A 24,934-nucleotide genomic window follows, 5' to 3' on the forward strand; every position below is an offset into this window, starting at 1 on the left:
GTGTGGGTGCCTCACCTTGTCCTACCTCAAGGGCATACAGAAAATCTCTTCTATACATTTTACTATCTTGCCCTTCCTTGTCATTAATTCTGTTGGCATTTACTTGTGTGTATGATGTGAGGTAGGGAACTCATTTTCTCTCTTCCCATGTGGACAACCATTCGTCCTTCGTCCTTCCCCACTGGATCAATAACACATCTCTGACACCTCCCATGTCCTGCGCATGTGAGAGTTTATTAGGCTCACTATCCTGTCACACCCATTCCTCTGTCCTCCCTACACAAATACCACAAATACCACCCTACACAAATAACATCCATCAGGAATCTCATCGTCTCACCCTTATGCCAGCTTCCCCTTAACATTCAAGCATTGTGTTTCTTTTAAGATCTAGTAGCTGGGAATTTCACTGCCTTCTTTGGATCTTATACTTTAGGATGACTCTTGGTCAGATTTTACATAGCACTTTTCCATGTAAGAGCATGCTGACATATCAGGGAACCATTTCCATAAACACAATGTCTTCTAACTTAACATATTTTCTGAGACTTCCCAGGATTTAAACATAGCTTATTAATTCTCCCACCATTTCTTCAGGAAATCACTAAATTTGAACAACAAACCCTTGAACAACGTGGGTTTGAAATATGAGAGTCCACTCACATGCGTACTTTTTAAAAATAAATATACCGCAGTACTGTAAATGTACTTTCTCTTCCTTATGATTTTCTTAGTAACATTTTCTTTTACCTAGCTTATAATAAGAATACGGTATACAGCACATATAACATAAAAAATATGTGTTAATCGAATGTTTCAGTTATCATGAAAGCTTCCAGTCACCAGTAGGGGATTCATAGGGAAATTTCTGGAGAGTCAAAAGTTATTTGCAAATTTCCACCTATGTGAGGGTCAGTACCCCTAACCTCCCATTGTTTAAGGGTCGACTGTAATTCCAAGTCACCGATCCTGTAGGACTGATACCACACGACAGTGAGGCCAAGGATTTAATTCTTCTGGGCTAGGGAGAATAGAACACAGCCCCAAAGTTTTACCGAGGGTGGAAGCATATTCCCCAAGTTCTTCTATGAGGAAATGCCAGGCACAGACTCTGGGTATTGGTATTCTGATGTTATAGAATAGTTCTTTTGCAGTAGAAATAAATAAATAAATAAATAAACCTGGGTCTCTTCTCTCTGCAGTTCTCCTCACACGGATCCATTCTAGCATAATTGACATTTAAAAATATCCATCTCGTTGCCACTTTTCTCTCACAGAAGAAATATGCTCTTCCGCAGGGAAGCTGTTGGGAATGATGATGAGTACATTCACTTAAACGTCAGTCCCATTACACCGCAGACGGGTGTGCGCTCTCGGAAAGAGAGTGAGACGGCTTGCCTATTGCAGCTGATTTTGAAACTCTAATAGTATTTCAGGATACATAAAGATCCCACTAGGTCTTTTCTGGGCTCAGAGGAAAAAAAAATACCTTAAACCTTAGAGGCACAACACAGAATTGCCCCGTGGCTCCATCAGAAAGCCACGACAACACCAATTTCATTTAGATAAACTTCAAGAAGCCAATTTCACGGTGGACCACTCCTAGAGGACCAACGGACTGCACCAGCCCTTTGACGGGGGGCTCCCAGAAGATGGGATTTTCACTGCAGTTGTGAGACCCCTTCTCCAGAAGAACCTCCCTCTTTACAAGCCATCCTTGCTGCTGGTTACCCACGAAATCTCCTCCCTTCCCAGAATCCCCCCAAACTCTTCAGCGTGTCACAGCTGAGGGCAGGTGACGCACCTCCTCTATTTGAGGCTGACGAATGTTTACGAGTCTAAAATTAAACAGGATGGAAAAGGCCTCGTTGAGAGCACCGAAGTAAATTCACGAACTTTAAAGACTGACAGCCAAGGACAAGTTCAGAAAACTGCTCGTTTATTCCTATGCGCACACACATTAGCAGTCAAGCAGCTCCACTGACATTTCACCCTCTGCTTCCTTGGAGAGGGGCTGATTGTTCCAACTCTTAAATGTCTTAGGAATGTGTTCTCTTCCCTATCCGTAAAGCCACTGCAGAATGCATCCAGGACATCTGTGACAAGAACACCCCCCAGTATGATGGCAGGTGAATTGCTGCCCATGCACAACACCGGGCTCATGGGCGGTGACCTACCGGTAGGACAGAGGCTGCTTTAGAAATTGAGATCAATGCATCTGCATCGACTTACAAAAGAAGCCTCTTGCAGGAAGCCCAAACAGCAGTTCCAACTACTTCTGGGACCCCTCTGCTAACCCAGAGGCAAGACAGTGGTTTGAGACCCAGGTCTTGATGCTCTGGTATCCCAACCCTGCCCCTGCTGGTCTTCATCTTTACCCTCAGAATTGGCACAGAGCTTCCCCACTGGGAAACCCCAAATCTTCCTCTCTTTTGGAAGTCCCCAAGCCACTTTCCTATCTGTGATGCTCTGGACTACTGACCCCCAGAGCAAGCCTAGCCAAGCCCAACAGTGCTTCCTCCCACAAATGCATAAGAACCCAGGGAATCCATCAGAAGCTCAGACCTGCTCTGGCATCGAGACACAGAGACCACTCCTGGCCCAGCTTCCTCGCCTCCAACAACAGTCTACCCACCACGCTGTTCTCCAAACATACCCCATCTCCTAACACCAGCAACCCCACAACCAAGCCACTCAGCCCGGCAGAAAGAGCACCTACTCATTTTCAATCAGAACACGCCTCCTGCAAGCGTCCCTTGTCGCAGGCGCTCAGGGGGCACCTGGGTTACAAAGACCCATGCAGATCTGCTGCTGTAGGTCCTACTCACAAGAGCAAACCAAGTGCCGACCATGGGCCAGTGCGGTCAGGACCGCAATCTAGCTTCCCCCTCGGGGCAACAGCAACACGGGCTGTCCCTCTTCCCTGAGCAGCTTAGGAGGACTCTTTCTAATCCAAGTTAAATTCTTCCTCTCAGTGTCCTGGTATCTCACGGGGGTGTACTTCTAGTTAGGTTCAAAACATTCCCCCAGTTTAATACTGCAAGGTTGGTTGTGCATGGCATTTATCGTTGGTGATATCTAGCTAATTTTGGTATAAATCAGAATCGAGGTGGGAGTTACACAAACAAGTGCCTGAATCTGGTGAGGACTACGGTTTTCACAGGCACTAGTATAGTGAGGAGGGCACGTATGGGAGAGGAGGATGTTGCCATTGTCTTGGGGGTGGTGACGGGGAAAAGTATTCCAGGCAACATCAGTGCCCACAGAGAGCCCTGTGCTCAAGGGCTCCGTGGCTGGGAATCAAGCCCCAGCCTCAGACCCCTTGTGGGCAGATGAGCCAGAAAATAAGGAGCTGTGGCAAATGCCCAGTTCCAACTGAAAGGCCGTGTCCCTCGAGTAAAACAATTCCATTTCACACATAATCCGAAGCAAACCTCCCTCCATGCAAGGTGCCCTCAGATTTCTTACCGAAAACAAGTGGTTTCGTAATGTCCCCCAAAACCTTCAGGTGACGAAATCTTTCTGGAATAAAACAGAAGGAAAGAGAAGAAATTACTTGGGTTTCCGAAAACACACGGGTGTTCATACAGAGCCCTTTCAAATACAGACATCTGAAGGAGTGAGAGGTTTTGAATTACCTGGAAAAGTGAACCAATTATCATTCTAATGAGATGATCACAAATTACCAGAAACAAATAATTAAAATGTTTCTTTAGCCATTCCTCACATAATGATTGCCGTAAGAGCATCGTGATTGGGCAAATAAAGCCATGGCTTGTGTATCCCTCCAGGAGAGACTCTCCGCATTTTAATGAAGCTCCTCAAAGCCCTCATGAATATGTATTTCCCCACAACAAAGCTTGACCCCACCAGTGTGCAGAGCCGGTATTCTGGGACACTTTCAGAAGGAGGTGGGTGTGTCTGTGGGGGCTGGAGCGGGGTGAAGAGAGATTAAAGCAAAGAGAAAGAAAACCGGGCCACCTTGCACTTCCTCTGCCCAAGTTCACCTGTTCTCACCCTTCCTCTTGGGCAAGGGGGCTTCACAAAGAGAACAGAAAAGAGGCCATCAGGCTTCGTACTCCACTTGGACAGCAAAAGCTTTGCAGACGAAAGGTGAAGAGGAAGTCCCTTATATTCTACGTTCCAGAACTCAAGGTGAGACTCTGGGTTAGATGAGAAATTCAAGGTGGGGCCGCGGATCGCCAGAGAGCGGGAAGCCTAGGGTGGTGTAAGAGGAGGGGGATTTATTGGTCTTAAACATCACATCCAAATTCCTCTTTTTCCCCAATATAAAACAGTATGTTAACTATGGAATTTAAATTTTTAAAAAAATTCTTTTCTTCCTCCAATTTGGCCGAAGACACAAAGCATTATAAAGGAATGTCTTTGTTCCTTTCAGAAACACACCAATGGCAGCCTCCTCCCAGGGGCCTCAGCTACTGGGAACAGAAGGTCTAAGAGCATTTCATGAATAGCTGTGCTGGTTGGACAGTTCATCTTCAGTCTGGTCCTGGGGTCTGAAATCACAGGGAATGACATCATTCTTGGGGGAAGGTAATATGGTCTGCTATTGGCACAGGCAGACAAAGGTTTCTACTTTATCACACAGGTCTCTCCTGCACCCAGTGTTGACACTTTTTTTTAATGAAACCTGACAGTCACTCTCATTTCCCTGGATAGACATTGTTAACAGTGGGTTTTAATCAGGGAATTTGGGGGAGTTTCCTGCCACCCCAAACTGGCCCGCTGCAGATACCTCTAATCCAGATAATTTTTAAAAGATTGGGGGAAAAAAAAATTGGCTCTCCCTTAAAGGCTGAAGATGCTTTCATTCTGACCAAGCCATTTGTATATGTGTGATCTGTTTGCCTCTGCTCAGGGGCAAATTGACATAGCTGTTCAATTTCTTCCAAAGGTGCGGTGCTTCTGTTGCCTTTCCAATCCCTTTACACTGGCCCCAGTTTTATCACATGTAAAGCAGGGACAAGAAGATAATTCTCAAAGGTGGTTGGGAAGGCGAAGGCCACAAGGCCTCCAAAACACTGCCTGGGAACTCATTAGCATCAAACAGTATTTCCTTCTTTATCCCCAAACCCCACCATCCCAGGACCTCCAAAAAGAAGTGATGTCAGGGTCAGCACACACCCTAAATGCTGTGTCCAGAGACAAGAACCCCTCCCTGGTGGTCCTAAGACAGGGTCTTGATTCCTTACTCTTATGAACTCAAGCAGGTTAGTGAGAAGGACCTCTGTCCTCTCCCAGAATCCCCTACTCCAGCTCTGGGCAATTTTGACCCAGGGGGCTGCAGGGAAGAGCCCAGAAGCCTTGGACTGCCAGCGTAGGCTAGAATTCTCCCCACTTGTCCCCCATGTTCTCCCTCCTCTCTCAGGTCCACAGCCACCCGCATCGCCCAGAGCTACGGTGGGCCCATGGAAGTGACCACGTGTCCACAGATCTAGCTTCTCCCACTTCCTCCCAACCCAGAAGCCTCCCGGGGAAACTCAGAGCTAGTCTGCAGGCTCAGCTGGGCTTCCCCGCCCTGGAGGGGAGGCCTGCCCCATTGCTCCACCTGGAGGAAGGAGCCACAGCTCTTCCTCTCCCTGCCCTCAGTCTGCGAGTCTCTTGAAAGGACAAGAGTCTCATTCATCTGTAGCCTGAGTGTCCCTAATATGCCCCACACAGATTCCCCACAGAGGCACAGAATCATCACGCCGCCTTGGGAGAAAGGGCAGAGCTCTGCACTTTACATAACGCTTTTCCATAGGAGGAAACGGGCCCACATCTTAACTCAATTTAGAATCGGTTTTTAAGTGTCTATTTATAGGCATCACACAAGTACCCCTCGTGGACGGTGAAGGAATCAGGGCTCCGGGCTCTGGTCCACCACTGCTCATTAGCATTCTTTTCATGTTTGTCTTCTCTAATTTCCCCAGCAGCATTTTAACTCAATAGCAAGGTCACCTACCACTTGGACCCAGCACCACTTTCCATTTCCTCCAAAGAAAAATATGAATTTTCTTGGTCATGGAGCAGTGCCCTCTCTCTGCCCTCTCGGGGCCCCTCGCTTGCGTTGGCGAAAGCAGCGTTGTGTTATTTTTTGGTGAACTGTGCCTCTGGACAGACAGTTCACCTTCAAAAAACCAACAATGTCATGGAGCACAGAGACCTGGGAAGGCGCCTGGGGGTCAGCTGGTTCCTGTTGGCCCTGAGTCCCCCAACCTAGCCAGGGACATCCAGGGAAGGCCCGCTCCCGTTTTAGCAGCTGGAACGAACACAGAATCACCTACACTTTGGAACAACCAGACTTCTCTTCTCGGCCAGGTACGGCCTGGCTGTTCCTATTTCTGCCACACACATGTCCCCATCCTCTTTCTGCCCTCTCTGGAGGCATCGAGGGCCAGGTCACGTCCCCTGTTTCTCGTGGCCACTTGTGACAGAAATCCCAGCACCTGCTCTTCTGGTAACACACAGCCCCTTTTTGGTTTTTTGTTTTTAAAGATTTTTATTTATTTGACAGAGAGAGACACAGCGAGAGAGGGAACAGAAGCAGGGGGAGTGGCAGAGGGAGAAGCAGGGTTCCAGATGAACAGGGAGCCTGATGCGGGGCTCGATCCCAGGACCCTGGGATCATGACCTGAGCCGAAGGCAGACACTTAATGACTGAGCCACCCAGGCGCCCCTACGCAACCCTACACAACCCTTTTTGGAATAACCTCCTCGTCCTTACCAAGCCCCAGGATTGGTACACAATGAAGTAGACAAGTGTCCCCATAAGACTTAAACATTCCACTTTCCAAGTTGCTGGCCCACCCACAAGCTATCTGGGGAAGAAGGAGGCTAGCTTGTCCTGTATTGCAGCTTCCCAGGGGAGGTGGGAAATACAGAGCCCCAGGAGCCTGGCAGATTCCACGAAGGCTCCTTTTGCCAGCATGTTGAGGACTGGATTCCCCGGGGTCCGGAGAGCTCCCCTCCCCCACCGCCTTTGGAACCAGTACAGAAGGGAGGGCAGGCCCTCGCCAGGGGCACTGAATCCACAGCAGAATTCAGGCACAGAGAATCCTGCCAGGGAACAGCCCTCCAGCTGCCTGACTTGAAACACCACACGGTTCGGCTCGCTTATACGACTGTTGTTGCCGAGGCGTCGGTATCTGGTGTCAGGATTAATTAACTCTCCCACATGATGCCCACTGCAACTGCCATTGTAGATTCTCTGTTATTCGACATGCACATTTCTGGCAAATCAGTTGGAGCTCTGATCACACAGGGCCTTTGAAAGGCCGCCTTTCCAGACACTTGGGAGGTAAACAGAAATCCTAAACATGGCTTCAAGCGGACAGTTCATAAATTTGCTGCTTCCCTTTGGTATTAGGTCAGGGGACACGTTGGGAGGCCCCAACTCCAAGAGCCATCCTTGGGGTCCATTAGTGGCCCACATGATTTGAGGAGGGGGCCCCTGAGACAGGAAACCCCAGAGGTGAAGAGAACCTACATGGGCTCTGAGAGAGCAGCTCAAGCAAGCCTCCACCCAGACCGTGAGAGGGGGACCCTGCAGCACTGAAGGTGCAGTGCCCGGGGGACATGGGGGTCGCAACCAGAATTTATAAGCAATTTCTTGGCAAAGTAAAGGCAACACTTGCAGTTCGATGGGCTCCCAACCCTGCAAGCTGTCCTGGGAGGAAGCCTGGCACAGAGGTAGACAGAGATGGACATGACCAGAGCCGAGGCAGGAAGTCTGCCTGGAGGCCAGAAGGCTGATCTCACAGCCTTACAAAGTGGCCGGGGCCCTGCCCAGCAGAAGCACGTTTCCTTGAACCAAAGAGGCAGGCCTGTGCTTTATAAGAGGCTGGGCCCTGGGCACGGGGGTTTGGGACTGCAACTGGATTGTGGAATAAGTGGAAGAATTTGATGAGCCATAATGACCCAGATTCAGTGAAATGCTTGCTGATGAAAGGCTCTGGCCACACTGAGCAGAGGGTCTGGGGATAGGGCTGAAAAGGGTCTACGCAGAGAACGGTGGCCAGAATCATGGGGGAACAGTCAGGACGCATCAAAGCCAGGGCCCGTGAGTGGCACCTTACAGCCAGCTTGGGTGTGGTTCTTTCTAGTACCAGCCCGGTGGCTGCAACCCACACTGAAAGCCAGGAGCCCATGCGATTGTCAGTACCTCTGCATGATGTAGAGCTTGGAACAGGAGTTCACACTCCTGTAGCCTTCATGGGCCAGCCCAGGGGGGCATGGGACTCATCTGCACTGGGCTGTCTCCCAGAGGGGAACGGGCAGTTGGCAGAGGTCAGCATCCGGCAGAGAAGCTGCTGCATGAAGAGAATTCCTGGGAGCCAGTACTACAGCTCGGCCAAGCTGGCCCAGGGGGATGGAGCATGAAATAGCCCAGTGTCCCCACAAGTGTGGCTGGAACCGCAAGGGAGGATTCTGTGGGTGTGTGAATGTTCCCCAAGTTTACTGTGGGTCTGCTGCTTCCTGATGGGAAGGACTCACCAGGACAGTGCTCAGTTAGGCACGGCAGGGCCATTCCAAGAGAAAGAAAGAGGGCCCTTAGGAACCACTTCAAATACTGGCCCCAGACCAATTGTAGTAGGAAAACAGGGGCAGAAAACAGGCTCAGAAAGGGGGCCCAGGTCCTCAGAGCCAGATAAACAGAAAGGCTGCAGCCCAGGTTATGGTGGGAAGTGGGCTGGGGGAGCAGTGATGGGAAAGTTGGGGGATCTTCCAGCTTGAGTGGACACCAATGGGCTGTTTACAAGTAAAAATCTCAAAATTCTCGATAACTGAGTCCCCTAGCTAGCTGCAAGTGCAGTCTTCAAATGCTAATAACTCTATTTATAAACACCAGTATGTATTACTTTTCTCCTCCTGGGAAGAAAGCTGCATCTTTAGAATAAAGAGCTCAAACCTTGAGATTCTCATGTGAACAAACGTTTTGGGAACACACTGGATTTTTAAAATCTGTCTTCAATGGTCTCAAAGTTTCAAAAACAATGGTCTCGTTTGAGAAGGGGATTTCCTTTTTTTTTGTAACATTTTATTTATTTATTTGGCAGAGATCATAAGTAGGCAGAGAGGCAGGCAGGGGTCGGGGGTAAGCAGGCTCCCCACTGAGCAGAGAACCCGACACTGGGCTCGATCCCAGAACCCTGGGATCACGACCTGAGTCGAAGGCAGAGGTTTTAACCCACTGAGCCACCCAGGCACCCCTGAGAAGGGGACTTCTATAAAGGCTATTAAAATACATCGTTATTAAGAGAAGCGCACAAATTGTGACTGATGGCATGGTCAAAACTCTCCATTCTTGGAAGCTGATCTTTCCAAGTGTGGAGGTGACCGGCCAAGCAGGACGTGTCACATTCTCCCACCAGACTCCTTGGTTGGGGAAGATCCTCATTCCCGGCTCCAGACTCCGATGCAGACACTCTCTATCCACGATTAGTTTCCTGAATGGGGACTTTCTTTCCATAGGGCCTGTGAAGCCACACCGATGGCAGATTTGGGGGTAGAGACACAGATCATTTCGATCCATTTCAAAACCTAAAAATTTGCTCTAAACCCAACTGGCTCTAACGTCCAATATCGTCAACTTACTTTTTCTGCATTTGCTTTTATGTAAAATCATCTGAGGCCCTACCAAACAAGCCAGAGAGTTCCTTACAGCAGTGTTGAGCTGATTTATTAATGCCAGGGTTGAAACTAAAGGTGCCCTGACCCAGCCTCGCTTTATTCTCAATAGATCTGTCCTTGAGAGCTCCGTGGACAGAATTCCAGCTCCCAGGGCTCTTCTTAGCTGAGGTGTATACACTGCAACATCTGACATATTTCTGTGATGATTCTCAATATTAAACCAGTCTTGTGTGTGTTTGGAGTTCTCGCCTGGCTCTGGGGAATGAAAGGACAGTGCAACGCTGAGGGATGAAAGTCAGAACACGGTGCCAGGGCTGTCCACGTTGCAGCCAGAAGTGATGTCTTAAGAAGGAGGGGTGAAGGGCAAAGGGGGCCGCTGGTGGGGCGGGCTCAGGCAGGTCTGCGCCGGCCCCAGGGATGGAGGGGAGAGTTCAGAGGAGCCTTCCAAGCCTGCATCTGCCGGGCTTTCCTCATTATTATTCTCTCCCAGGCAAATGAAGTTTCTATTTTTGCTGCGAGGAGTCTGATGCCTTCCAATTCCCCCGCGTCCCCTGGAGGGAGGCGGGGATTTCATGTTCTCTTCAGGCAGCTCAGGGATGCAGAAGGGAGGGTCGTCCAGATGGCTGAGAGCCAGAGAGAAGCAGCACCTGCCAATCTTTTCAAATGAGGACAGGGTGCTCAAGAAAGCTCCGGGCAAGGTGTTGATATAGTATGTGGTCTGATATGAGCATTCAGGGGACATCAGGGTCCTTTGGGCCCATGTCACACTCACCGTAATGACACTATTTCACAGAGGTGCACCTTTTAATCCTCACAGCAGTGCTACGAGGTAGTGGGGTTGTTGTCACCCCTTTTATAGATGAGGAAACTAAGGCACAGAAAAGTTATTAAGTGGTACGTCTGAGGTCACACAAGAAGTTCTGGAGATGAGGGGCACCTGGGTGGCTCAGTCGGTTCAGTGTCTGCCTTTGGCTCAGGCCATGATTGCAGGGTCCTGGGACTGAGTCCCACAAGGGGGTCCCTGCACAGGGGGAAAGTCTGCTTCTCTCTCTCCCTCTGCCCCTGCTGCTCACTCTCTCTCTTTCCAAAAATAAATACATAAATCTTAAAGAAAAAGAAAAAAAAAAGGAAGTTCTGGAGCTGGGACTTAATCCTGGCAGTGCAGCCCAAGAAATTTCATTGGGAGGAAGAAATGGGGAAAGAAGAGATTTATAATATATAAATCAAATGAAGGATCAATAAGAAAATTCAAAAAAGGAGCAAGAGGTACGAACTAGTAATTCAAAGAATAATCAAAAATGAAATAAATATACATAAATATATGAAATAAACATTACTGGCAGGCAGAGAAATGCAGAGACCCCCCCCCGGTAGAGACCACTTTCACCCATCAGACTAACAAAAATTTAAAACATCTGACAATACCAAGTGGAAGCAGGGGAAAAGGGGGAAGGGGTACCCACACACTGCTAGCGGAAGCACTCATCAGTAGACCCACTTGGGAAAACAACGTGGCCACTTCTAGAAAATGTAAAGATCCATACATTTAGGGTGGCTGGGTTATGGACATTGGGGTCGGTTTGTGCTATGGTGAGTGCTGTGAATTTGGTAAGACTGATGATTCACAGACCGGTACCCTGGGGAAAATAATTCCTTATATGTTAATTTAAAAAAAGATTCATACATTTATCCCGCAGCAGTTCCGATCCTTGCTAAGTATTCTAAACAAATCTAGCTCGTGGTCACATAGAGACACACACATGAGTATTCATAGCAGCCTTGTCTGTAGCAGCAAGAAACTGGAAACCATCTGAACATCCACCAATGAAGAATAGAGCATATTATGTTCTTACAATGAAAGGCTACACAGCCGTGAAAAGGTATAAAGGACAGCTACACATTTTCACATGGATGAAATGGGAACATATAAAGTGAGGCAAAACAAAGGCAAGCTATAGAAAGAAAAACTTACAATTTGATATTGTTTACACAATGCTTAGAGACATGCAGAAATCACAGGCTTAGTATATTGACTAATGCAGTAAATTAAAAAACATACCAAACTCTAATAGTAGTTACTTCTGGGTGGGAAACAAGGGGACGCAGTCAGGGAGGGGATCTAGCTCTACTGGTTCATTATGATGGTTTAAAATATGTCCACCAAAGAGTTGAGATGTCCTTCCACAGATGACTGGATAAGGAAGATGTGGTCCATATACACTCTGGAGTATTATGCCTCCATCAGAAAGGATGAATACCCAACTTTTGTAGCAACATGGACAGGACTGGAGGAGATTAGGCTGAGTGAAATCAGTCAAACAGAGAGAGTCAATTATCATATGGTTTCACTTATTTATGGAGCATTAACAAATAGCATGGAGGACAAGGGGAGTTAGAGAGGAAAAGGGAGTTGGGGGAAATTGGAAGGGGAGGTGAACCATGAGAGACTATGGACTCTGAAAAACAATCTGAGGGGTTTGAAGGGGCAGGGGGGTGGGAGGTCGGGGAACCAGGTGGTGGGTATTAGAGAGGGCATGGATTGCATGGAGCACTGGGTGTGGTGCAAAAACAATGAATACTGTTAGGCTGAAAAGAAATTAAAAAAAAGATATAAGTCAAACAGAGAGAGTCAATTTTCATATGGCTTCACTTATGTGTGGAGCATAAGGGATAACATGGAGGGCATTAGGAGAAGAAGGGAAAAGTGAATTGGGGGAAATCCGAGGGGGAGAGGAATCATGAGAGACTGTGGGTCCAAACTGAGGGTTTTAGAGGGGAGGGGGTGGGAGGATGGGTGCGTCTGGTGATGGGTATTGAGGACAAGGACTGCATGGAGCACTGGGTGTTATACGCGAGCAACGAATCATGGAACACTACATAAAAAATTAGTGATATACTGTATGATGGCTAACATAACAAAAAAATACTAATGAAATAAATAATTCTTTTCTACTCCCTTCAAAAGGTGGAGCCTACTTCCCTTCTCCTAGAATGCAGGCTGGGCTTAGTGACATGGGTCTAGAATAAGGCAGAGGTGACACTGTATGGCTAAGGAGACCAGATCATAAAAGGCACTGCGGTGTTCTCAAGACTCTCTCGGAAAAAGAAGACGAAGACGAAGAAGACAAAGCAAATGATGAAGAAGACGAAGACGAAGATGAAGAAGAAGACAACGACTCTCTTGGATCACCCACTCTGCAGGAAGCTGCCTGCCATACTGTGAGGACCCCCAAGCAGGACTGTGGAGAGGCTCCTAGCGAAAGAAGCAAGATTTCCTGCCAACAGCCACAGGAAGTCACCTCAGAAGTGGATCCTCCAGCCCCAGCCAAACCTTCAGATGACCATGGCCCTCGCCCACATCTGGACCCTGAGACAGAGTCATCCAGCTGAGCTGCGCTCCAATTCTGACCCACTGACTCTCTGCGTGAGGTAGTAAATGTTTACTGTTTGATGCCGCTGAGTTTTGGCATAACTGGTGACACAGAAGGCAATAACCAGCATAGCAGTATTCTCTACTTTCAGTGGGTGGTGGGGATACAGGGGTTCGGAACATAATTCTTTTTCCCTTTTTGCATGTCAAATATTTCATAATAAAAAATGAATCTATAAGACTTGAGTTAGGTCCACACAGGTCAATGGTCAGAAATAGTGGATAGTAAAAGACAGGGAAGTGGGACAGGCAGGCGCTTCATCCTTCTGGGTGATCAGAGAATGGCTTCTCTTCTGAGGGGCATAGGGAACTCAGAAAAACCCCATCTAAGGTGCAGAGTCATGAGAAGCTGTGGGCAGAAGAGGAGGCAGAAGGATTTGCTCTATCAATATATTTAAACAGGGAGTCCTTTTAGGCTAAGAGGATGTGTCTGAGCCTTACAGGCTGGCCAGCAGGGACAGGGGGATGTCTGGTAGCACCAGGTGGCCTTCCTCCTCAACCACACCTCCCCAGTCTTGAGGCCATCAGAGAAGGGTGGGGTTCCCCAGAAGCCAGGATCTGGACACCATCGTGTGTGTGTCTCTCTCTCTGTGTCTGTCTCCCTCTCTCCTTCAGGTTCCAGAAAAAGCAAAGGTACATTCCTTGGAAGTCACTGAGTTGGTCAGGGTCAACCGATCCAGTCAAAAGTGGTGAGAACCCATTAAATCTGACGGACCCGACCTGTGTCGGGATTCCCGAGGAACCACCGTTAAGTATTCCACAACTCTTACTGTCAATCCTCTTTCATCAGCTCACAACTGGTGCTACGTTCTGCAATTTACTCATTCAAAGAACTATGTCCAAAATCTACTCTAATTGAAACAACCACTTTTCTCACTAGGAAGTGAGAGCTGAAGCAGCGATACCCTTAATATATTCTGCACTCGCTTGCTTTTAAAACAACAACAAAGCATGTTGAGATGACAGAAGAACGCTAGCCATGCTTTCAGCGCTGTTCTTTTGAGCCTGACTTGTTGTTAGGAAGATGGCCACTGAGAACTCGGATGCATCTATGCTCGTTCATTCCTTGCCTCTCTGCGGCTGGCCCCAGTGGACAAAAGGAGGAAGAAGATGTGGTGAGAACTGGAAGGGGCGAGGGAAAGCGTGGGCCATGCTGGAGGTGTTGGGGAAAGCATCAGAGATGGCACAGGAGAGAGAGATGCCCCCATGCCCGGCGATGGTCAGGTGTGCAGGGTGGGCACAGACCAAACGGGGCCAGGCTCAGCCACTCAGGACCAGGACAGCCCAGGGCCTCCCTCTGTTCCCAGCCAGTGAAGGCCTGGCTCAGACATGAGCCCACACGGCACGATGCCCCCAAGATTCCCGGCCACCACCACCAGCTCAGCCCTGAGCTGCACAGTATCCCAGGCTTCTCTCCCACCGCCCAGAGATGGCAAGAGACAGGGAGATGGCCAGACTTCTGAGTCCAAGGCCCAACTTCACATCCCGCCTTTGCCTAAGAGCTGCAACCACAACATGTTCCCCCTAGCACTCTGAGACTCAGGCCCTGCCTCAGAAGCAGAGAAGGTGGGATGGGGGAGGGGAGAGGTTCCTGGATGGCTCAGTCCGTTAAGCGTCTGCATGTTAAGCTCAGATCATGATCCCATGGTCCTGGGATCCCCTCGCATCCGTGTTCACCTGGTTTCCCTGCTCAGTGGGGTGTCTGTTTCTCCATCTCCCCCTGCTGCTCCCTGCTGCTTGTGCTTTTTCTCTCTGTCTCTCAAACAAAGAAAAAAAAATCTGAAAAATAAACAGAGCAGAATCCTAAAGTTCCCTCAGTCCTTCCTTGGCCTTCAGGACAACAGTCAGCCCACCTTGGGAGGAAATCAATCAGAGGCCAGCTCAGGGGCTCGGGGGGGTGAGTGCTGGCACAGGACTCAATAGCTCTGTGACCCTAAGCCTCAGTGTCCTCCGCTGTGAAATGGGGATAATGAGTCTCCTACAAGCCTCCCTCACAGGATTGCCATGTGGCTCCCAGAGGTGCCCGCCAGCAGATACTCGTGAGAAACACAGGCTGGCTCTCATAAAGCCATGTGATTCCTGCTGCCCTGGGGCTGGCCCTACTCTCTCTCCCCCTCAACCCCCAGCACCCCAAGAAGGAATGCATCAGCTAGTTGTTTAGCACCCACTGTGAGACCCTCAGAGGGGGACCCCATACCCAGGTCTGCGCTCACAGCACCCAGCACATAGACAAGGTCCCACTCCCTGACTCCAGAACCCCCACCCAGGCCACCTCTGCGGCCCCCAGAAGACACTCTTTCAGAGCCGGCAGCACACCTCAAACCAGAGCCTGAGAGTCTGGGTGCCCTCCTAGGATGCAGCATTTTCAGAGAGGAAGCCACTAAGTCAGAGGGAGGCAGGGGCCTGGGGGAGGTCAGGGCCTCTGCATATATGTCAGCAGGACCCTGGCCCAGGGTGGTGGCTGCAGAGTGGCCTGGGTGCTTTGGGTCACAAAGTCCCTCTAAACTACTCTGAAACCCCTCCCAACACATCCCCTGGGCCCACACCTTCCACAGTGAGAGGTTTCCCAGACGACAGGAATCTGTCTTGGGGGGTCTAGAGGGGGTCCTCTCCCTGGTGGGTAAAGAAGCTCAGCCGCCCTGGAGCCACCCCCAGGCCAGGGCCCTCCAACCCATCCTGGCTCGCTTCCTCACTCGCTGCTGGTGGAATGGGATGGCACTGGGGTGACACTCCTCCTGGAGGTCACCTGTTCACTGTACCACGTACCCAGGGGGCTTCAGCATCTATGACACATCAACCTCTATGACAAAATTCAAAGGTGAGTTTGGGTTAAGTTTTCTAGAAGAGACTCTCGAAAATAATATATTAGCAAAAGCTGAAAGGAACCAAAATTGTCAGGCATGTGCCCCCAAACTGAGTATGAGACAAAGATCCTGGGCAGGGTCATCTGCGTCAACACTGAAACCAGCTCCTCACCACACACACACCACCAACAAATATGCAGCCTCTCATCTAGAAAAGAAAGGCAAGGAGGTGAATTTCACTTTCAGAACAGGGCTCTCCTCAAGCAAGGATTGCCCTGTGTATCCCTCCCCATGCACGGGCTGGGGAAACATACAGGGAGATGGTGGCTGGCTGGAAAAGTCTGCAGAAATGTTTCCACCCCCAGACCTCAGACATCTGGCAGGTAACCCAAGCCCACTGGAAGAGGGAAACGGTGTGGTCACTCTGGGGTCCACACCTGTGAATCCCCAGCCAGCTTTCAGAGTGGAGACATGGGTGGTGCACATGCAATGACTTCCTGCTTCACCAATCTCCCCCCAACTCTGATAAACCCACGACTTTTGAGGTGCCAGGACCTTAACCCACCTGCAAGGCCTCCTTTGGTTCAATGATACATTCCATTACCATTTCATTTTTACCTAAAGATTACTACAACCTGGACTCATCACCAAGGCCGGTGGTCTCTAATTCTGCTTCTAGGGAGTGGGCTGGATGCTGGCCCTACAGGCAGACATCCAATGTTCTCAGACAGCCTCATAAGGAAGCTTGCTCTCAATACGTCGTCAATGTGCCCTTCAGATGGTGGTAGTTGTCAAGGGCCTCTTGCTAGCCTCACTGTATCATAGTAATTTGCTGTTTTGTTTAGGTTCAACCTTAACAATTTATTTTTCCAAGACTGTTCTTTAAGACAGGACTCCTGGGAGAATCAAATATAAATCCTCTACTGCCAAAGCAGAAATATACACAATCAGAATATTCTTACTGACCCAGCCTTGAGAGGAAGCTGATAGAATAGAAGAGAGGGCTTAGAGAAAGAAACTGGACCCATGATAAGGTCAAGCTGCTAGATCAAGCCTTGTCTGAAACCATGTGTTCCAACAATATGAGAAAGTTTATATTACGATGAAATGAGTTTTCTGTTAGATCCAGTGTCTTCATGGATGAGGAAACTGAGGCCCTGAGAGGTAACATGACTTTGCCAGCCTAGAGAGCAACGGAATGCGAGCTCAGTTATGTTGCATTAAGTCCTGCCTTGTGTCAAAAATCCTAGGCTGTGTTCATAGTGATTTACCCAAAACCCTTAATTCTTCTTTTTTTAAGATTTTATTTATTCATTTGACAGATAGAGATCACAAGTAGGCAGAGAGGCAGGCAGAGAGAGAGGAGGAAGCAGACTCCCCGCTGAGCAGAGAGCCCGATGTGGGGCTCGATCCCAGGACCCTGAGATCATGACCCGAGCCGAAGGCAGAGGCCTTAACCCACTGAGCCACCCAGGCGCCCCCCAAAACCCTTAATTCTTTACAAGTGTGAAGACAGGTCAGATATCCAAGCCTTACACAATAAAAATCTGGCAGAAAGTATATTTAACTCGACCACATCTTTGGTACTTCTCCAAAAGCCACAGGACAAACATAATTGGTCAGTGGGGATTCTATCAAACATACAAGAGAAACAGCACAATGTACATCCAACATTTCTGCACCACCTCCCTCTCTCAAAGATAACTCTGACCCTGACCCACACTTTCCTGCTCACAGAAAACGTCAAGGCAGCTTTCAGACATAAATGGTCTCTTAATTAGCCTCATAAATAGGCACGGCTCTAGTGATCAGTTGGCTACGAATGTATTGGTCTTCCTTCCCTCTGTCCTTCCTTCTCTGTCTCTCTCTTTCCGGCTCTTTCTTTCTGATACAAAGGCCCAAGGACGGATTAGCAATATCATGTCTCAGCCTCACTGTCTGTGTGTTTTAGACCTAAGGGTCCAGAGGTAGGTGACTTTCTCAGAGTCAGAGCCTGGGGCCAAATGTACAAGGTCAGAGACCTGGGTTCATTTCACGTTGCACTGAGCCTCCCTCCCCAGAAAACTGTGCCACAGAGAATGCCATCTGCTCAGCCAAGCCTGATGACCAAAGGCAAGTCTGAGCTCTGCCCAGGACCTGGATGACATCAGGGAAGCAGAAGCTTCCAGCTGCCCGTGGTCACCACAAGCCTCCACAGAGCAGCCGTCCGCATGGAGAGGAACCCACACCTGGGACATGTGCAGCATCCAGGGAAGAGGAAGGTTCAGTAGCAAGGCTGAAGGTTCTGGAAACCCACAAGAGTCACAAGCAACCTTGGGGAGCTAGCTGTGCCCTGAAGTCTTGGGAGTCAGCCTCCGTCAGAAGGCCCTGCCTGCTCTCTGCCCTCAGATCTCCCCCCACACCCAGTTGGTCCCTCTACCACACTAGCCCTTCCACGTGTCCAAACTGGCTGGTGGGGTCTGGCCCAACTCTGGCCCCATTCCTACCCACCCCCACACTCTAGCCTTACCCCTCTCCTGCCTGGAAGCCTGTGCCGCCCTCCTGGGTCACCGAATATAGTCACCCACTGCCCCCATGGCTCTGCACCATGTCAGTGAGTAGCGCAAGGACAGGGTATGACTCCCCCTTCCGTGTCCCAGCTTTTCCCTGGTGTGGCCTTCACGACATGCTCATCCTATTTCCGAGACAAGCAGGCCACTCGCTTTCTTGGCTGTGTAGAAGGTGGTGCTGCTGGCTGCTGAAGAGCAGAAGGGGTCCCCCACCCCCAAAACGAAAAGCAAACATCACCCTGAGGAGTGAGGGTGAGCCCTGCCAAGGTCTCTCCTGCTTGTGCTACACCGGAGCCCGGCCTGGGGCCTCCCAGAAGCCAAGGCAGTGTAGCTGCTACATTTGTTCAGCAGTAGCCCAGGGGCCCTGTAGGGGGTTGGCTGGGGGGAACTGGGGGTCTGGGCATGAGGCTGGGGTCAGCCACCCTGACACACAGAGTATATACCCACCCACTGGTGTTCGATGGAAAAATTCACAGAATCAACAACACAAGACCCATTCTAAGAGGACATCCAAGGAAGTGCGCACATGGTAAGCCAGGATTATGCCCAAGACTGCCAAGGGAGGACCGACGTTTGATGCAGTCATCTGTCCATGGGGACGACAGGGGGTGTCAGGAGGCTCCCCCACAGGAGAAGAGTGTCTCCTTCCTCACCCTGCTTCCCTGAGAAGGTCTGGTGATCCTGCAAAGCTGCAGGGCTCTGTAACCCCTAGGCGGGCAGTAAAGGACCGGATGGGCAAATCAAATGATGTTGGGAAGATCACATGCTCAGCCGGGCAGGGGCTGACAGACTCCAAACAGATGGAACAAAGGCCCAAAGGAAATCCAATGAGATACTGTTTGTTCTCAACGCTGAGAGGAATGGACCAGGGTTTGGGAGGGCCACTTGCTGCTGAAGGATAAGGAGTGGGGGGCAGAGCAGAATGGCCAGTGACAGAAGAGGACCAGCAGAAAGAAAACTGGTGCCCAGGCAGGACCCACCAAGGAAGAGCCAAGAAGCAATCAGGAGAGGAGAGGCAGGTATGAGGGAATCCAGAAACCTGGTCTGGAAATGGGGTGGGGCCAGGCAGGAGATGAGCGCAGTGCACCCTGCCAGGTGCTCAGAGCTCTCCTCTCGAACTTCTAGAAAGCTGAGTAGGCTGCAGCTATTGCTGCCACACCAGGTATAGTGAAGCCACAGTGGGTGGACCTGTAGGTCAGTGGGGTCAGACCTGTAGGATTTTAGGATCTTAACATCCCCGGATGTGGCAGGTGAAGAGCCCTTTGCTCTCATCGAATGCTGTGGACCATTAAGCAGTTCAGGCTTAAGGCTCAAGGTGTTTTCCATCCAACTCCTGCTGGGAGAAGAAAACTCTCCACCACCTGCTGCATTTCAGGTTGTAGAGATGGAAACCACAGGGTGCTCCATTCCATGGGAAAGGCCTGCCGACCCTCATAAAGGAACACGAACCTGCCATGGAGACCATGGAGATCCTCACGGCTGATGCTGTTACATCTCACAAGACGCCAATACAGCTTTATGATTTAAAGGCAGACTCTCTCTTAGAGAACATTAGCAATTGTGGCTCCCTTGGGTGGGCTCAGAGTGGGCTTCATGGCCCAAGAACCGGACTGGAGGGGCCCCTCACTAAAATCCTCTAGGGAGTGAGTGCTACTCATCAAGGGGGCACAGAAAGCCCCATCACTATCCCTGGCCCTATTAACTTCAGGTGGCCTCCCCTTTCCCACAGTTCAGACACTCAGCCATGTTTCCGGAAGACTCCAGAGCTCAGAACCCAGGGCCAGCCTGAACAAATGTGGCCACAGCTGTCTTCTTGTTCTCTGTGACAGTGAGGAAGACTGCTTACAAGTCCCACACTGCAGCACGGCAAGCACAAGCTGGGTTAGTGGCATGAACAAGTGGGTAGCACACCTGCGCCTTCCCTTCGCAAACACTCAAGAGGGACAGGGCTCTCCCCTTTGAGTGAGAGGGAAAGGGGGCAAAGGGAGGGAGAAAGATGCTAGCCCACCAAGCACACCAACCCTTGCTAAAGGCCACCACAGCTTGGCCTCACCACACTCTGGTGAAAGAGACCTGTTTTGTTTTGTTTTCCTCGTGTGTCAGCTTTGGACCATGTGGCTCAGAGCAGTTATCGAGCCCCTGTGTGTCAGACCTGGGATTTGAATGGAGGTCTGCCTGAGACCTGACTTCCTCTTCACTGAGGATGGGACAGACAGGTATGTGGCCCAACGGCCCCAGTTTCTGATTATTTGGTAGTCACGTGGCAGCCAGCGAGTAACATTCTTTCTGTGTGCTGCTTAGCATTTCTGTGCTAAGCATCAAGGCATCTTCTAGAAAGAGTATGTGCCTGACACAGACGAGAGCAGAAAGGAAGCTGATACAGGAGCCTGTCTGGAAAATGCCTCACTTTCCCCAATTCCAGAATACTTCAGGGGGCCGATGTGCTAGACAGAAGCCACCCAGAGAACCTGAAGGCAGCCCCCAGCACGCCGGCAGCTGAGTGTGCCCTAATGAAGCAGGGTCTCCTCATTCACCGCCTTCACAGGTTAGCAGGAGGCTGAATCCCAGTGGATGCAATGAGGAAGCTCCCACTTTGAGCATCCAAACTGAGCATTCAGTTAGGGAGGATCCTGGATGGGGTAACAGACTAACAAAGAAGAAGAAAAACTGTAGTGTCAGAGCAACCTGACCAGTGAGGCGAGGTTTACTTCTGCATTCTGCATAGACTTTATTAAAGTCAAAAACCCAGCCACTAGTAACCCACCAGGGCTACAAGGTCTTACAGGTGAGCTTTAACAAGACCATCAAGGAACAGATCACCGTCTTATACGAACCACTTTTCAGAAAACGGAACGCTATGGGTCCAAAATAACCTCTGTACTAAAGGCAAAGGAAGACAGAATAAGAACGGTAAATTTTGGCCAAACTGACTTATAAACATAGATGCAAAACTCTGAAATGAAACCTTAGCTGAGTGCACCTGGCAGTTTCTAAGGAAACAAACACATCATGATAAAATGCAGGTTTATCCCAGGAATGCCAAGTTGGTGTAATGTTAGAAAAGCTGTTAATGCAATCACATAAGTCATGCCATGAAAAGATCATCTCAGTCATACAGAAAAACCATTTCATAAAATTCAACATGCATTCATAATTAAAGATGAAAAAAAAAACCTCTTAGGAAATGAGGAGCCAAATGAGGGGTGTTCTTGAACAGAGTGTGCACCTAGCCCACAGCAAACAGCCAGTTTGATGGTGGATCATTAGCTATGGCCCCCACAGGAATAAGGAAAAGACAAGAACTCACAGCCTCACTGCATCTTCTTAACAATGTCCCACCACTCCTAACCAAAGAAATAAGAAGAAAAAAAAAATCAAAGAATGAGGATTGGATTGGATGAGATCCACCTGGAATTATATGTGGGGGCCATGACAACCATGGAGAAAATCCAAGAGTCTACAAACCACTCAGCAAGGTTGCTGAAAAGCAGATCAACATACCCGCTCAACAACTATCACAAAAGGTCCTTTCGAAAGAGATGCCACATGGACAGTAACCACAAATAGAAACCCAGCAAGAAATCTAATGTAAAAATACAAGACCTTTAAGGAAAATACCTCTTGATTTATTGAAGGACATGAAATAAGACCTATTAAAATTAGGTCTTCATAAGCTATGAGTATATATTTTTATTTGGGGTGTTGTCTTCCAAATGAAGGGGGGGATGGCTGAGTCAGGGTCAAGGCAGATCCGCTGGGGTCCAGGATGTCCATCTCTTCAGGAACTGGAGCACTTTGTACTTCTCCACAACCTGACCAACAAAGAGTGCAAACTTGGACTTTTGCCAATCTAAGCCGTGAGAAATGGTATCTCAGGATAATTTTAATTTACATTTCTCTTACAAGAGAAGCTGAACATCTTTTTATACATTTAAAAGACCATTTGTATTTATTTCTCTGTACACCATCTGTTCACATATTTTTACCTATTTCCTATTTGGGCTTTGGTCTATTCCTTTTAATTTTTATTAATTCCTTATATTTTAGGAAAATAAGCTTTCTTCATGACCTAACTTGCAATTGTTTTTTCGTGGCTTATTATTTGATTTTTTTTTTTTTTTTTACTTTGCCTATGATATCCTCCTCCCCCACTGGAAAGACTTTTATCCCTAATGCAACTGAATTTATCAATCTTTTTTATGTTATTTTGGATTTTGAGTCATAATTTCTCTCATCTGCATTTTCTTCCAGTACTTGTGGCAGCTATCTATCCATCTAGAACCATCTGAAATATATGCTGGTAGATGATAAAAGATATCAATTAAGTTTTATCTTTATCCAAATAGCTATTGTTAGATAATGAAAATATATATTGGTCTCTGCCCCAGTTCCTGGCAGAGGGACTCCTTTCTCATTTCCTAAGTGATAGGAGTGCTAGGAGCATCTTTTGTTATCATTTGATCTCTGACCTCAGTTCCTAATACAGGGTTCCTGAAACCCTTGTAATCTCCTGGGTGACTGGAGTATCTTTGTTCTAATGAGAGAAATCTTGGTGGGCTCCTGGATGGTTCTTGGATGGGGCGGGGGGGCTGGTCACCAAAAAGTATAAAAGTATAAGGTATGATTCACATTCTCTTGAGAAGGGAGAGGGGCTAGAAATGGAATTAGTGATTCATCATGCCCACATGAGGCAAAAGTATGGGGTTCAGAGAGCCTCCACATTAGTAAACACAACTACACCAGTAGGGTGACACACCCCAACTCCACCAGGACAGAAGGTCCTGCACTCAGGACCCTGCCAGACCTTGTCCTATGTACCTCTGTATCCTTTATCATACCCTGTGATAAACTGGTAAACATAAGTGAGTGTTTCCCTCAGTTCCCTGAGCCACTCTAGCAAATTAATTGATTAATGAATTAATTCAAGGAGGAGGTCAGGGGAACCTCAGATTTATAGCCAGTCAATTACCTGGACTTATATCTGGCATCTGAAGGAGAATGGGAACAGTCTCATGGGGCTGAGTTCTTAACCTGTGGGATCTGACACGACCTCTAGGAAGAGAATGTCAAAACTGAGTTAAAATATAGGACACACAGCTGGTGTTACAGAGAGTTGCTTGGTGTGGAACAACCCCACACACCTGGTGTCAGAAGTGTGACTACAAAGGAAACACATGGCAGGGGGAAGAGGAGGTTGGGTTTTTTCCCACTCAAGAGAAAAGACGCAATTTCCCCCATTCAGCAATCCAGTCATCCCCAAACTATTTTTTTTAAAGATTCCTTCTGCTAACATTTTATTTAGGAATTTTACATCAATATTCCTAAGTAAGACTGATGTGTTGACTTCTTTTACCAAATAATCTTGAGATTTCCATTTTTTCTATGCTCTACAATGATTTAAGTAGAACTGAGATAATCCATTATCTGAAGATTTGATGGACTTCTCATGTGAAGCTATATAGGTTTGAAGGTTTTTCTATATTTTTTTTCCCAAGGAAAATTGGTTTGTTTAAATGTTATGTGTCTACTGGGGCCCATTTGGGTAAATCCATTTTCCTAGAGAAGTACTCTTTTTTCCAGGACTTCACATTTATTTGCACAGTATTATAAAGAGTAAATTTTAATGTTTTTTTAACATGTTCTATTTTATTGATTATTTCCCTATTGTCATTTCTTATTTTATATATTTGTTCCCCCCATAATTAGGTTAGATACTGGCTTGTTCATTTGATTTCTTCCCTAAAAATTAGCATTTTATTATTTATTACTTTTATATTTTTCTCTGTTCTAATTCATTAGTTTCCAACTTTACGCTTATTTTCCATTTTGCTCTCACTCAGTTATTTGGTTGCTTTAACACTGTGAGTTTGATGTTCCTTCATTCATTTATTTTTTTATTTTAAGGCACAACTTTATGTGCACCTCATAGACTGAAGGATTTATAGAGTTTAATCGTGTGATTTTCCAAGCTGAAAGGCCTTTTCGTTTTTTATCTTATGATTAACTTTTAGTTTTATTGCACTGTGATGACAGAACCTTGTATGGATCATTTTTATGTTACAAGAACGTACTGAAGTGTTTTTTTTGTAACCTAACAGATGTCAACTGTCACAAATGTTCCATGTGTTCTGGAAACAAAGTTGTATCCTCTATTATCGGAGTACAAACTCACTCCAGTATGGTGGGGGCATAGTCTTTTGTCTCCTTCACACATCTCGGATAGCAAGTGGCTGTCATGGTCTCCAGAATGAGTATGCTTCTGTCCATATCTCCTGCTTCACAGGTCCTTCAAGGAGGTTCTTCGATGTTCAGTGTGGCACTCATAGCCACAATTATAATATTTGCTCTATGAATTGCAGCCTTTTATTACACTGTATCCCTCTGCTTCATTTCATGTCTTTGGCATGAATTCTCCCTTGGTAATGTTGACCTTAAAAACAAAATCTCAAAAAAAGCCAGCCATTTTACCAGCAAAATGAGTTTATTCAGGAATAGCAAAGGAATTACGATGCAGGACA

The 24,934-nt window shown here is 48.0% G+C and overlaps 1 protein-coding gene and 1 long non-coding RNA gene across 5 annotated transcripts in view; one reads left to right on the forward strand and one right to left on the reverse strand.

The window, feature by feature from the left end:
* The window catches only part of APBA2 (amyloid beta precursor protein binding family A member 2), a 243,712-nt gene that overhangs the window by 123,770 nt on the left and 95,008 nt on the right, over positions 1-24,934 (reverse strand). For all 4 annotated transcript variants that reach the window (XM_032342243.1, XM_032342242.1, XM_032342245.1 and 1 more), the window contains exon 3: positions 3,469-3,522. The gene's annotated coding sequence lies outside the window, so the exon portion shown is untranslated. The remainder of the gene's footprint in view (positions 1-3,468; positions 3,523-24,934) is intronic.
* LOC116590467 lies at positions 3,922-14,709 on the forward strand. Its single transcript, XR_004285622.1, has 4 exons — positions 3,922-4,155; positions 12,599-13,062; positions 13,679-13,810; positions 13,944-14,709. It is a non-coding gene; the product is annotated as an uncharacterized LOC116590467 (long non-coding RNA).

Source organism: Mustela erminea, chromosome 5 (genome assembly GCF_009829155.1).
Source record: "Mustela erminea isolate mMusErm1 chromosome 5, mMusErm1.Pri, whole genome shotgun sequence".
In the NCBI taxonomy this organism is placed as follows: Eukaryota; Metazoa; Chordata; class Mammalia; order Carnivora; family Mustelidae; genus Mustela; species Mustela erminea.